The sequence below is a fragment of the Bubalus bubalis genome, chromosome 18, assembly GCF_019923935.1.
Source record: "Bubalus bubalis isolate 160015118507 breed Murrah chromosome 18, NDDB_SH_1, whole genome shotgun sequence".
In the NCBI taxonomy this organism is placed as follows: domain Eukaryota; kingdom Metazoa; phylum Chordata; class Mammalia; order Artiodactyla; family Bovidae; genus Bubalus; species Bubalus bubalis.
The window spans coordinates 22,726,403-22,739,706 of record NC_059174.1 but is presented as its reverse complement, the minus strand read 5'-3'; positions in this window follow the sequence as shown (position 1 = coordinate 22,739,706).

Here is a 13,304-nt window from a genome sequence, read left to right as displayed (position 1 = left end):
GTTGGACTGTGAAGAAGGCTGAGTGCTGAAGAATTGATGCTTTTGAACTATGGTGTTGGAGAAGACTCCTGAGAGTCCCTTGGACTGCAAGGAGATCCAACCAGTCCATTCTGAAGGAGATCAGCCCTGGGATTTCTTTGGAAGGAATGATGCTAAAGCTGAAACTCCAGTACTTTGGCCACCTCATGCGAAGAGTTGACTCATTGGAAAAGACTGATGCTGGGAGGGATTGAGGGCAGGAGGAGAAGAGGACAACAGAGGATGAGATGGCTGGAAGGCATCACCGACTCGGTGGACGTGAGTTTGAGTGAACTCCGGGAGCTGGTGACGGACAGGGAGGCCTGGCGTGCTGGGATTCATGGGGTCGCAGAGAGTCGGACACAACTGAGCGACTGAACTGAACTGAACTGAACTACTGTCGTCTATGTTATTGTAGTTATCTTGATGGTATCTCTATGGTAGAGACTATATATAATGGGAAGCTGGTGCTTAATCCTTTCCCAGCTCTGCATTCAGTGACATTATTCTGGTAGCTTGCTATCAACCATGGTGCAAGTATTTATGCCTTGGACATTGGCAGATAACTACAAATCAAGGGCTTTGGCAAGGGCTTCCCTGGTGGCTCAGTGGTAAAGAATCTGCCAGCAGTACAGGAGCCACAGGAGACACTGGTTCGATCCCTGTTTCCGGAAGGTTCCCTGGAGCGGGAGGGCATGGGAACCCACTCCAGTATTCTTGCTTGGAGATTCCCTTAGACAGGAGCCTGGTGGGCTACAGTCCATAATGTCACAAAGAGTCAGACACGACTGAAGCGACTGAGCATGCACACATGCAGGCTTGTGGACTGGATGCCTGTTTTAGTAAATAAGTTTATTGGAACATAGCAAGTCCCACTTGTTTCTGTATTATCTATGGCTGCTTTTGTGCTACAGCCACAGAATTGAGGCCTTCCTACTGAGACTGTATGTTCTGTAAGCATACATACAGAACATAGAACATACATATGTACTATCTGGCTCTTTACAAAAATGTTGCTCTGGTCTATATTAAGAAAGTGATGGAGAAAATATTGATAATGAAGCTGCAATTTGTGTTATCATGTCTGTAGTCATTACATTTATGAATGGCTTGTATAACTAAAGAAGCATGGAATCTTGCCTTCAAACGGCTGCATCTAGGAGTTAAATGGAGAAGGCGATGGCACCCCACTCCAGTACTCTTGCCTGGAAAATCCCATGGGCGGAGGAGCCTGGTAGGCTGCAGTCCCTGGGGTCGCTAAGAGTCTGATGCGACTGAGCGACTTCACTTTCACTTTTTCACTTTTCCTGCCTTGGAGAAGGAAATGGCAACCCACTCCAGTATTCTTGCCTGGAGAATCCCTGGGGCAGGAGAGCCTGGTGGGCTGATGTCTATGGGGTCGCACAGAGTCGGACACGACTGAAGTGACTTAGCAGCAGCAGTAGCAGGAGTTAAAATGATGCCATTGATCTCTCAGCTTGGTTTTCTTCTCTATTAACTATTTTCAGGTAGAGTTTACCATGATGTGATACAACGTCTTCTCAGAATCTCTGACTAATATCCTAGCTATAGTTGCTGTTGCTAAGTCGCTTCAGTCGTGTCCGACTCTGTGCGACCCCACAGACGGCAGCCCACCAGGCTCCCCCGTCCCTGGGATTCTCCAGGCAAGAACACTGGAGTGGGTTGCCATCTCCTTCTCCAATGCATGAAAGTGAAAAGTGAAAGCGAAGTCGCTCAGTCGTGTCCTACTCTCAGCGACCCCATGGACTATAGCCAACCAGGCTCCTCCATCCATGGGATTTTCCAGGCAAGAGTACTAGAGTGGGGTGCCATTGCCTTCTCTGCCTAGCTATAGTTAAGTGACCTCAGTTAAGAGGATTGCAGCAGCAAAAGCCCTCCCAGGGGTATATGGTCAGGTTATAGTAACCTACCATGGGCCACATGATCACCTATGCGCCAATCATGGAAATGGAGTGCCCTGTTTGGTTAGGCCTAAAACATGGGCCCATCCTAAGAATTAGGGTTGAGGGTCAGCATCAGTCCCACCTGGGTGCCCTAATTGCTAAAGAGTATGTATGCTTCCCAAAAGAAAATCAGGTAATTGATGAGAGAACAAAGATGCTCTAATCCTTGGATGCTAGAGATGAAGCAGCAGATGTTCGCTGTAAACATCGTCTAAGCCCTTGCCGCTCAAGCAGTGTGGTCCATGGCCCAGCATTATCTGGGAGCTTATGAGAAATGAAGAATCACAGATCCTTTCCCAGACTTCTCAAACCAGGATCTGCATTTTGACGTGATCTCCGGGTGATTTGTATGCATATTATGGTCTGAGAAGAGCGGCCCTAGGATGGAATTCTCACTCGGCAGGAAACCTAGGCTCAGAAGTTTCGGTGACTTTTCCGATGTCACCCAGATTAAGTGCTGATTCTGCTTCAACCAGCTCACTGTTCTCGCCCGGACTCCAACACATCTGCCAACATATGATTCGCTAAACAGAACTGCTGCGGGTCCTCTCCCTGACCTCTTAGTCTGAGGCTGTCTTGAATTCTATACCCTATCAAGAAAGCGAATTTAAGACAAGACCAGAAAAAAATCCCCAGTGTTTCCAAAACAACAACAAAAAAAGCCTGTCTTCAGCTCTCCATTGGCAAGAAACACAAAGTTAAACTCCCAGACAGTTCCTTAGGCACACGTTGATAGCATCCCATTAGTCCCAGGGCACCAGGTGGCCTCGTTTTATTTATGTTGGGCTAACAGGGAATCATGTGTATTTTCGTCATCATTACCATTATCATAGAAACAACAAGAGCAATGGTGATAAGAAATGCATACTTTTAAAAGCTACTAGTGTCCTTTGGCATCCTTGGAGCTGGAATGGAAATGCACAAGTATTAGGTCTCCCCCATATTTCCTTACATGTTGCCATCAGGAATGACACACATGGCTAACAGATTTTCCACATGTTTTTCTCCTTGGCTGACATCTCCCCGCTCAAGTCAGAACGAAGTCTGTGATCAGAGAGAGTGTTGATTGACTGCTTAGAGGGCATGAGCCTTCATGAAAACACCGGCATGACAGTTTATATAAATATCCTGACACTTTTTTTCGTATTCTCCCCTGTCCCTTAAATTCCCATTTTTATTTCTTTTCTTTGAGCTTAAAATTAGTATTTTCTTTGTGGACATGTAATATCCCGGCATGCCTCAGAGCTCACTCAAGGAGCTTGTTAGCATTTCCTATTTAATTGGATCTCTTTCTCCCTCACCCATGTGGAATTCTCCCTCCATGGGTTTCCAATCGATCTAATGTCAAAAGGAAAAAAAGGAAAAGAAAAAAAAAGACCATCTCCCTAAATTACAGAGTATAATATATTGTTTTCTTTAGTAGGATAACCGCAAAGATTCAGACTTAGACCGATGTTATTTGGGGGGTCTAAGACTCCAAAGTTCCAATTATTTGGGTAATTTGGGTATACAGACCCTCTCTCATTTGTCCAAATTAGTTGGCTAATTGCAGCTGTTTGGTTCTAACCTGGAGGGACTTTGGCTGCTTCCAAAGTGCAGGGAAATAAATGATGTCGTTTCCTTTGGAACAACATTAAAGTTGGAAAGATTTTAATACGTGCAATTTTCCCACTGATAACATTTAACTTTCTGGACACCCTGCAGTGGAAGGAAGATTATACTCGATTGACAGAGGTGAAATTTTTTCAGTCTGTGATCTCAGATATCTATCAAAATTATGTAGTACATGTTCCCCGAAACTCCTTCAACCAGTGGAGGAGCCTTGTGAAATATCCTCTTCTAGTCGTCCAGATAATTCCAGCTGGCAGCCAGCTGACCCCAAGCTCCGTCAACATCCACCCAAGATCTTATGGGATTCAGAATTCTTCCCAGGTTGGTCCTGGAAATGGAATTGTCTGTGACACCATTTCTGTCCCAGGGCTATACTTTTACCCAGGGATAGAGCTTCTCCGTCCTTTATCTCTGTTTACACTAAGTGTGTCTCCCAGCGGTGCCATGGTCCCTGACATTCCAGGGACTTAATTACCAAAAGGTAGATCCTTCAGTGCTTTCTGAATGTGTGTTTCCTAGGCTTACTCACTCCTTCTGAGAGACCAGGAGGGCTGTCTCTTTGCAGTTCCTGATACCCAGGGAATCACATGACCCAAGAGCAGCCCTTACTAGTGAAATTCTAAACTGCTCCCCCCACCCCTACCCCAGGCCCAGGATACTTGACAGATACCTCTTAGTTCACCTTGCTTAGACACTACAGGAACAAGTCGAGTTAATAATTCTGCTTTCCAATCCCGATTCTGACTCTCTTGCTGTTTGACCTTGGGACAGTGTGTTCATTTCTCTAGGCCTCAGTTTTCCCCATCTGTGCAATGGAAGGCATTAACTAAAGTCTAGGTTAAATCTAAACCCAAAAGATGAAATCCATTTTAAGAGATTATCATACCTTAGAATTTAGAAGATGGATTTTCCCATCTCTGAAAAGATGTCGGGTTTTATGCATCTGCAAGAGCTTGCCAAATTATGACCCATCTTAAAAAAGCAGGAGTGTAGTCATTGTCCATAACATAAATAGCTGCTATGTCTTCCCTCTGCAGTGAATGTTTTTGACTCTGCCCGGTGAATGTCTAAACACTTCTAAAGAGAAAATTTTGACTTTCGTTTTCCGCTTTGTGGGCCAGTCTTTTGAACTGCAAATAGATGAGCAGAGACTATTTATGCATTCCACTTCTCCTGTACATGTTTGTTTGACTGCTAAGATGGAAGGTAAGGGACTATTTAAAGATATCTTTGAGAATAGTATAAGTACACAAGGGGGCCAGGAATAATAGGTTAACATCACAGAAAATGTAGGTTGGGTATAAACTTCCCGGCAGTTTGCATGATTCAATTATGAAGTAGTATCCCATAGGAAGGGCTTTGATCATCTGTACTGGAGATGTTTGCAATTTCGCTGGATTTTTAAAAAATCTCTCAGAGTCATTTTTGCAAAAGCAAGAGGCAAGGCACTGAATTTGGACTCTTTCTCTGCATTAATTTTTCCTCTTTTCTCCCCCCTCCGCTTGCTAATTTCTCTGAATAATCATTACAATGAAGTGTCACAAAGGATCCATTTAGAAGTTCAGAATAGCAGTGTCGTATGTGTACTTCGTAGAGGACTATCTATAAGCCTAATCTGATATTGGCTTCTATGTGAAATGAAAATATTTTAACTTATTACTCAGGACTCGTAAGTGTATATGATTTGCTTATCACTACTTGAGCTTTCTTGAAGACCAGAATACTTCGTTTTTCTTTCTTCTTCCTTTATTTTTGGTTAACTGTTTTAAAGTAAAATAAGACACACAGAGGAAAAAGAAAACACCAAAAATGAGCAATTTAAGGAGTTCTTACAAGAGAAACATCCTTGCAGTGGCTACCCAGGTCAAAAAGAGGACTTTGCAGACACCCTGGAAGAACTTTTATGGGTCCCATTGCAATCACATCTTTCCTCCCCACAGCCCTGACTTTTGCGTCCCTTCCTTGCATTTCTTTATAGTTTTATTAGTTAATGGACCTCCCTTGACACTCGTTTTAAAAGACAAAAGACACTTTATATTTGAAGAGTTTCTCTCAGTCTATAGGTTTTCTCTCCATCTTTTTCTAGTCTTTAACTATTTGTGTTGAAAGAACTCAGGACATTTGACCTAAGAATTTCACCCACCCTGGATTTTGCTGATTGCAATTCAGGGTGCCATTTAGCATGCTGCTCTATCTGTCTTTCTTGTAAGAGGACCCAGAGGCTGGTCTGGACTCAGATTTGATCTGTTCTGAAAGAATGTCATTGGTAATGTGTTCTTTCACGTGAGTGTGAAAAAAAAATGCTTTTTTTTTTATGTTAGAAGACATCGACATGCAATGCTTAGATCCTTTCATTCATTAAGTTTGTAAAATGATAATACTTTGTCTGCCATTTTTCCCATGTAAGAGAGGTATGAATGTTAAGAGATGCTTACTCTCATCTGTATTTGATTGCCTGGTGTTGTTCAGTCACTAAGTCATGTCCGACTCTCTGTGACTCCATGGACAGCAGCACGCCAGGCTTCCCTGTCCTTCACTATTTCCTGGAGTTTGTTCAAACTCATGTCCATTGAGTCAGTGATGCCATCCAACCATCTCATCCTCTGTCATCCCCTTCTCCTCCCGCCCTAAATATTTCCCAGCATCAGGGTCTGATTACCCGGTAGCACAGTTTATATATGAAAGATTGGTCAAAGGCTTAATTTTCCCTTATATTTATGAATTTTCAAGATAATGAATTGGCTCCCTACATTCCAAAGATGACCAACCAGTGTCTTTAAAAACATCACTGTGAATTGTCATCAAAAAAGAGAGGAACAAATTGAGCACCAGAAGGAAATACAGAAGGGAGGGAGGGAGGAAGGGAAAAGGGAAAGAAAGAAAGAAGGGAAGAAGGAAAGGGAAGGGGAGGGGAAATAAAATGAAAGAAAAAAAGGAAAGGAAAGAAAAAGAAATACTTAGGTATAAATCTAACAAAACATGTAAAGGATCCATATGCAGAATACTGTGAAACACTAATGAAAGAAATCAGACAGGATCTAAATAAATGGAGAGAGAGTTCATGGTAGTGGACTTTAGTTTGAAATAAAGTATTTGTATCGGTTTATTCATTGTAACAAATGTATTATACTAATGTAAGCTCTTAGGAGAAAGTGGGTATGAGGAATATGGAAACTCTCCAGAATACCTCTACAATTTTTCTGTGAACAAAAACTATTCTAAAATAATTATTTGTAAAATTTCATTATGATCTTAAGAGTTTAAATTTATTTGATGAGATTCAGTCAATTGCATTTGTTTCTTTTTGAAGCTTAAGTTGTTCTGTTGTTGGCCTCTTCAAAGGTGGCTCTTGAGTGCTTTCCACATGACCCGAGTCCTTGAAAGTTTTTGGTGTGGCTCATATGACAAGGTATTCCTGGCTCACATTTTACACTCCTGCCCCAGCCACAGAATCAGCCATTTCTCCAAGAAGCTCTGGTGTCTTCTGTTCATGTATTTCAAGCTCACAATCTTCATGCTTGGGATAGTCATCTTTAGAACTCATCAGTAGAGCTCATGAGTTTATACTAATGATTCCACTTCAAATTCAAGACCCCAGTTATTGTTTTGTTTTTTTAAATAACTTACCCTCTTCTAGAATATATCCGTATCTCCTTTTTCCCCACACTGAGAACCTTGGTTCTCAGGGACACATGGAGTGATAAAAACCAGATCATCCCATGTTATTTACTTTACCCCAAATTACACAACAGTTTCAGGACAGTACTAACACTGTACCACCAATATAATTATTGAGAAAAGTCTACAGTTTTTCCATATGGTCTTCTCATTAATCCTATTTTATGGTTGAGCTATAGATAGCCACAATGCCTGGGCATAATAGCCCTTGTAAATTATACTCTTCCTTGGAACCCTCATCTAGTGTTAGTTCCACAAGTAACTATATGTTAAAGCTTATAAACAGTCCTTGCATTGATGCCTCTCAAGTTGGTTGTCTAAAGCTTGTGTTCCAGAAGTTTCCGTGGGAAGGGTACTTTGAAACACTATTCTTTGGGTTGATAACATTTGTCTGTGTCCTTTGAACTTTAAAGGTACTATTATTAAATATAAAAATTTGACTCATATTTTCATTCCTTGAATTTCTTAAATATTTCGCTCTATTTTCTTCTGTCATAAAGTTGTTGACATAAAGTATTGAACTCATATCTAATTTTCTTTGCCTTATAAATCACTTGTTCTTTTTCTTAATTGTCAAATGGATTTTTCCCTTCCTTCCTTCCTTTTTTCTTTCTATGATTAATTATTTTACTAGAGTATGTCTTAATGTTGGTAGCTTTGGGTCAAGAGTCTCAGATATATATACAGTTCAATGTATAGTTTTAAATCTTTATTTTCTAAAGTTTTCCTGAATTATAATGTTTAGCATTTGTTCTCTTTCCTTGTTTTGGTTTTCATTTTTGAAGGTATTCCTCTTATTCCTGTGTTGGGTGTCTTTGCCTGTTTTAAATATTTTTTACTTTATTTAAAACTCTTTTAGTTCTTCCTTAATTTCTTTTATATTTTTAATGTTTTGTTTATCTTAAGGCATAATCTGTTTATTCATACTTGTGTTCCTTCTAGTTTAATTTTCATTTCGGAAAATTATTTAAAATGTCTTCTCTTCTTATATCTGTGGTCTCATCTCCAAGTTTTTCAAAGTCTAATCAATACTATTCTTTTGTGTCCTGCTTATTTTCTTATTGTGTCTTAGCTCTTTTAAAAATAGAAATGTATAGTTTTGATCAGTTTTGTGAGCATATTTTTCTGGCATGATTTCGTTGTCTGCAAGATTGTTGTTCTGCCTCCTTTATTCTTTTAAAAATAATTTTGTATGGGGTTTATCTTTGATACATGTCTGTTGCTCACTTTTATATTGGATTGTTTTTCTGAACTTTTGGAAAGAAGTAGTTTAAGATAGCTTTTGTAACTTAAGAGAATTGACTTTCCTGACTTTTTGTATAGTATTAAGAAGTATGGTGACTTTTCTTGACTTTGTTTCCTTTCTTGACATTTATCTGGACTTTCTCCTCCCATTGTGTGTGTTGACTTCTACTTAATTATGAATCTGTTGCTATTTCTACTAGTTGTTCTTTGATGTGGAGTCCTCTCCTGAAAGGGAGTTCTGGCATACTGGTTTCGGATACTGAAGGAAACTAGATTGTTATAGAGTCTTCATTTCTTACTGTGGACTCTTCCTGCTGCTGCTGCTGCTGCGTCCCTTCAGTCATGTCCGACTCTGTGCGACCCCATAGACGGCAGCCCACCAGGCTCCCCCGTCCCTGGGATTCTCCAGGCAAGAACACTGGAGTGGGTTGCCATTTCCTTCTCCAATGCATGAAAGTGAAAAGTGGAAGTGAAGTCGCTCAGTCATGTCCAACTCTAGCGACCCCATGAACTGCAGCCTTCCAGGCTCCTCCGTCCATGGGATTTTCTCACAATTAGATTGGGCAGATCTTGGTGGGATTCCCTGGTGGCACAGATGGTAAAGACTCTGCCTGCCATGCAGGAGACCTGGGTTCAATCTGTGGGTTGGGAAGATCCCGTGGAAGAGGAAATGGAAGAGGAAACCCACTTCAGTATACTTGCCTGGAAAATCCCATGGATGGAGGAGCTTGGCAGGCTACATACCTGTTGGACGCAACTGAGCGACTTCACTTTCATTTGCAAGGTGTCTTGATATTCATAAATAGTCCCTCTCAACCACACCTAACTTTCCACTAAGATAGAAAGCACTAAGGCTGATTGCCAGGGGAACCAACCATGTAATTGGAGAGTTGGAACTTTTAGTCCAACCCACCTGACCTCCAGGGAGGTGAGGGGGTCAATGATTTTATTAATGGTGCCTATAGAATAAAGCCTCCATAACAACCCAAAGGGATGGTGTTCAGAGAGCTTTGGGTTGGTGAATGTACGGAGATCTTGGAAGAGTACCGTGCTTAGAGGGAGCATGGAAGCTCTGCCTCCCTTCCCACATACCTTGTACTTTTTACATCTTTTCCTCTGGTTGTTCCCAAGTTATATCCTTTTATAATAAACTGGAAATATAGCAAGCAAAATGTTTCACTGAGTTCTGTGAGCCACTCCAGCAAATTAATCAAACCCATGAAGGGAATGGTAAAGAAGATGTAGTATATATATATAGACAAGGGGATATTACTCAACCATACAAAGGAATGAAATTGGGTCATTTGTAGTGATATGGCTAGACCTAGCTTCTGGCATATAGAGTGAAGTAAGTCAGAAAGAGAAAAACAAGTGTTGCAAATTCACACACACACACACACGTATATATAGAATGTAGAAAAATAGTACAAATGAACTTATTTGCACAACAGGAATAGAGACACAGATGTGGAGAACAGACACGTGAAGACATCTGGGGAAGGGGAGGGTGGGGCCCACTGAAGGGGCAGCATCAACGTGGGTGCACTGCTGTGCGCAAACCAGATAGCTAGTGGGGAGCTGCTGTGCAGCACAGGGAGCAAGCTCAGTGCTCGGAGACCACCTGGAGGGTAGGGTGGGGCTGCGGTGGGAGGGAGGCTCACGAGGGAGGGGATTTAAGTATACACATAGCTGCTTCACACTGTTGTACAGCAGAAACTAACACAATATTGCAGAGCAATTATACTCAAAAAAATAAACAAGAAGGGGCCACTGGAACCTCCAATCTATAGCTGGTTGGTCCAAAGCACAGGTGACTGTCTGGACTTATGACTGACTTCTGAGGTTGGGGGTGGTGGAAGTATCAGTCTTGTGCAGCTGAGCCCTACATATCTACCTGTGGGGTCTAACAGGTATCTCCAGGTAGACAGTGTCAGAACTGAGCTGAACTGAGGACACCCACAGCATGTGTTGCAGAATTGCCTGCTGGTGTGGAAAAAGCACACACATTAGAGCTGGTGTCAGAATATTAGTGTTTTATCCCCACCTGTTAGTTTTGGGGGCTTCTTGGGAATGCTAGATGCATAGTGCAATTACAAATATTGTTTATAGGTCTTTGATTTTTTTCATCTAGTTGCTCTAGTTTTGTATTGGGAATTGGGGAGATTAAAAAACTATGCCACAGCTGCTCTCTCTTTTTCATAATTTCTCCATTTTTTCTGACCCATTACTACACAGATTTCATCTTTTGATACCAAAGGAGTAAGTTTTAATACATACAGAATATGAAACAGAGGACATTTCTAGTTATATTTTATTTAGAAATATTCATGTATAAGAATTCTTAACTTGCATTGTTGTTCAGTCACTAAGTCGTGTCCAGCTCTTTGCGACTCCATGGACTGCAGCATGTCAGGCTCCTCTGTCTTCCACTTTCCCCCAAAGTTTGCTCAAATTCATGTCCATTAAGTTGGTGATATTATCTGACCATTTCATCCTCTGCCACCCACTTCCCCTTTTGCCCGAACTTGCATAATCTGGCATTTGGGGGAAATTTTTTCAGAAAAAATAAGTCAACAAAATGAAAATAGACTCACAAGATTTTTACTAACCGTACATTTGAAAAGCAGTTCATCTTAAATAATCTGAAGAGACTTTACGAAAATTGGAAAAGCTGGTAAAATAAGAATGCTGGCAGGACTCCCCTAGCAGTCAGGTGGTTAGCACTTCACTTTCCAATGCAGGGGATGTGGATTCGATCCCTCATCAGGGAGCTAAGCTCCTACAGCCTTGTGGTCAAAAAAACAAAACAGAACAGAAGCAGTATTGTAACAAATTCAATAAAGACTTTAAAAATGGTCCACATTAAAAAAAAAATGACTTCCTTAACTCACAAATGTGGTAATTGAATAGTCTCTGCAGATCTAATTCAAGATACTTCTTCACCGAGAGCTGTGGTGGTCATGGATAGGCAGCCTAGGTTGCAGTGGTCTGAAGCCCTGTTTCTTCTTTTTTTGTCTCTCCATATGTTCCCTTAGCCAGATTATTGCCACTAGCACCATCATAGGTGTGCGTGCTCAGTTGTGTCCAACTCTTTGCGACCCCGTGGACTGTAGCCCTTCAGGCTCCTTTGTCCTTGGAATTTTTCAGGCAAGAATACGGAAAGGGTTGCTGCTGCCTCCTCTAGGGGACCTTCCCAACCCAGGGATCGAACCCTCGTCTCCTGCATTGGCAGGAGGATTCTTTACCACTGAGCCACCAGGGAGCCCCAGCATCATAACTGTAATGCGTATTCATTTAGACTGCACCTGTTTCCAAGGTGCTTCTCATTCATCCAATGCTCCTGAAGCCTTATAACTGTAAAGATGTGTATCAGTTAGGAATATGCTCAGTTGCAAGTGACGGGAAGCCCAACTAAGATTGACTTCAACACATAGGAATTTATTTTCCTATAAATCAAAATCCAAACATAGGCGATCCCAGGTTGAAAAAGCTGCTTTGCCTGATCATCATGGACCCCGTTCTTTCTACTTCTCCCCTTTCCCATTCTTAATGTGTAGCTTTTGTCCTCATGGCTACAGAATGGTTGCTGCCTTTCTAAATATTATATGAACCATTGTCAAGACTGGGCCTTTGATGCTAAATGATGATAAAATGCAATACACATAACAACACACATAATTCAAGCATACGTAAATATAGAAAGCACATATTCACTAGTCTTTAAATAGTTGAATCCTAAGTAGAATGTTCTCATTTGTCAAGATACCCTCTTGGTATTCTTCTGATAGTTTCATAGAAATATTCTGGGAATTTGCACACTGAGCTCTGGGAACGTCTTATTCTACCATTTATCTTCTTGCTTTTGTCCTGGGAATCAGCCAGGGGCTGCACATAGTCCTGGGGCTGTTACAGTGGAACCCGAATTTCACTTTACTGTACTCCTCATGCATAAAAAGCACGTAGGCTGGTGACATGTCTGAGTCCTATTGCTATGCAGAATTTTACTCCTCTTCACTTGGTGACCAGTTATGTGCTTAATCTTTGCTTCATGGACAAATATTTGTTGGAGTTTCATTCTCTGCTTCATTTATTCAATAGGCATGGATATTTGTTGGCATAACATTTTGCCAGTGATAGGTGTTCTATACATAAGGCCTGGTGCCTATCATCAACACCATTAGAGACATTAAAATACCAACATCCTATAGATGGGAGTTTATATGAAGAGAACCACCAATTCTCTTGTTCAGTTGCTATGTCATGTCTGACTGTTTGTGACTAACCCCATGGACTTCAGCACGCCAGGCTTTCCTGTCCTTCACTATCTCGACTCATGTCCGTTGAGTCAGTGATGCTATCTCTAAATAAGACCAAATTCTGCCCCGTAGAGCTGGTTACTGGCACAAAAAGGTGATCAGTGTGGGTCATCCATTCTGATCTTTAGAATCGCTTCTCTTTGGAGCCATCAGCTGATCATGTCACTACCACCACCACATTGGCATCCCAGGGCTACCCCTCCCTAAGGCCTGGACTATGTATGAACAGCTCTCTCTGACCATGATTCTTCATCTGTAAATGGAAATGACATTCTTTAGCTCAAAGGGTTCTAAGACTTAATGAGAAAACCTCTATAAACCCAGCTGTTCTCCTGTATCCACAGGTTCTGCATCTTCAGGGTCCTCATTCATGGATTCAACAAACTCTGGATCAAAACTATTTTTAAAAAATTTCCAGAACGTTCAAGAAAGCAAAATTTGAATTTGTCATGCACCAGCATTTATTTACATA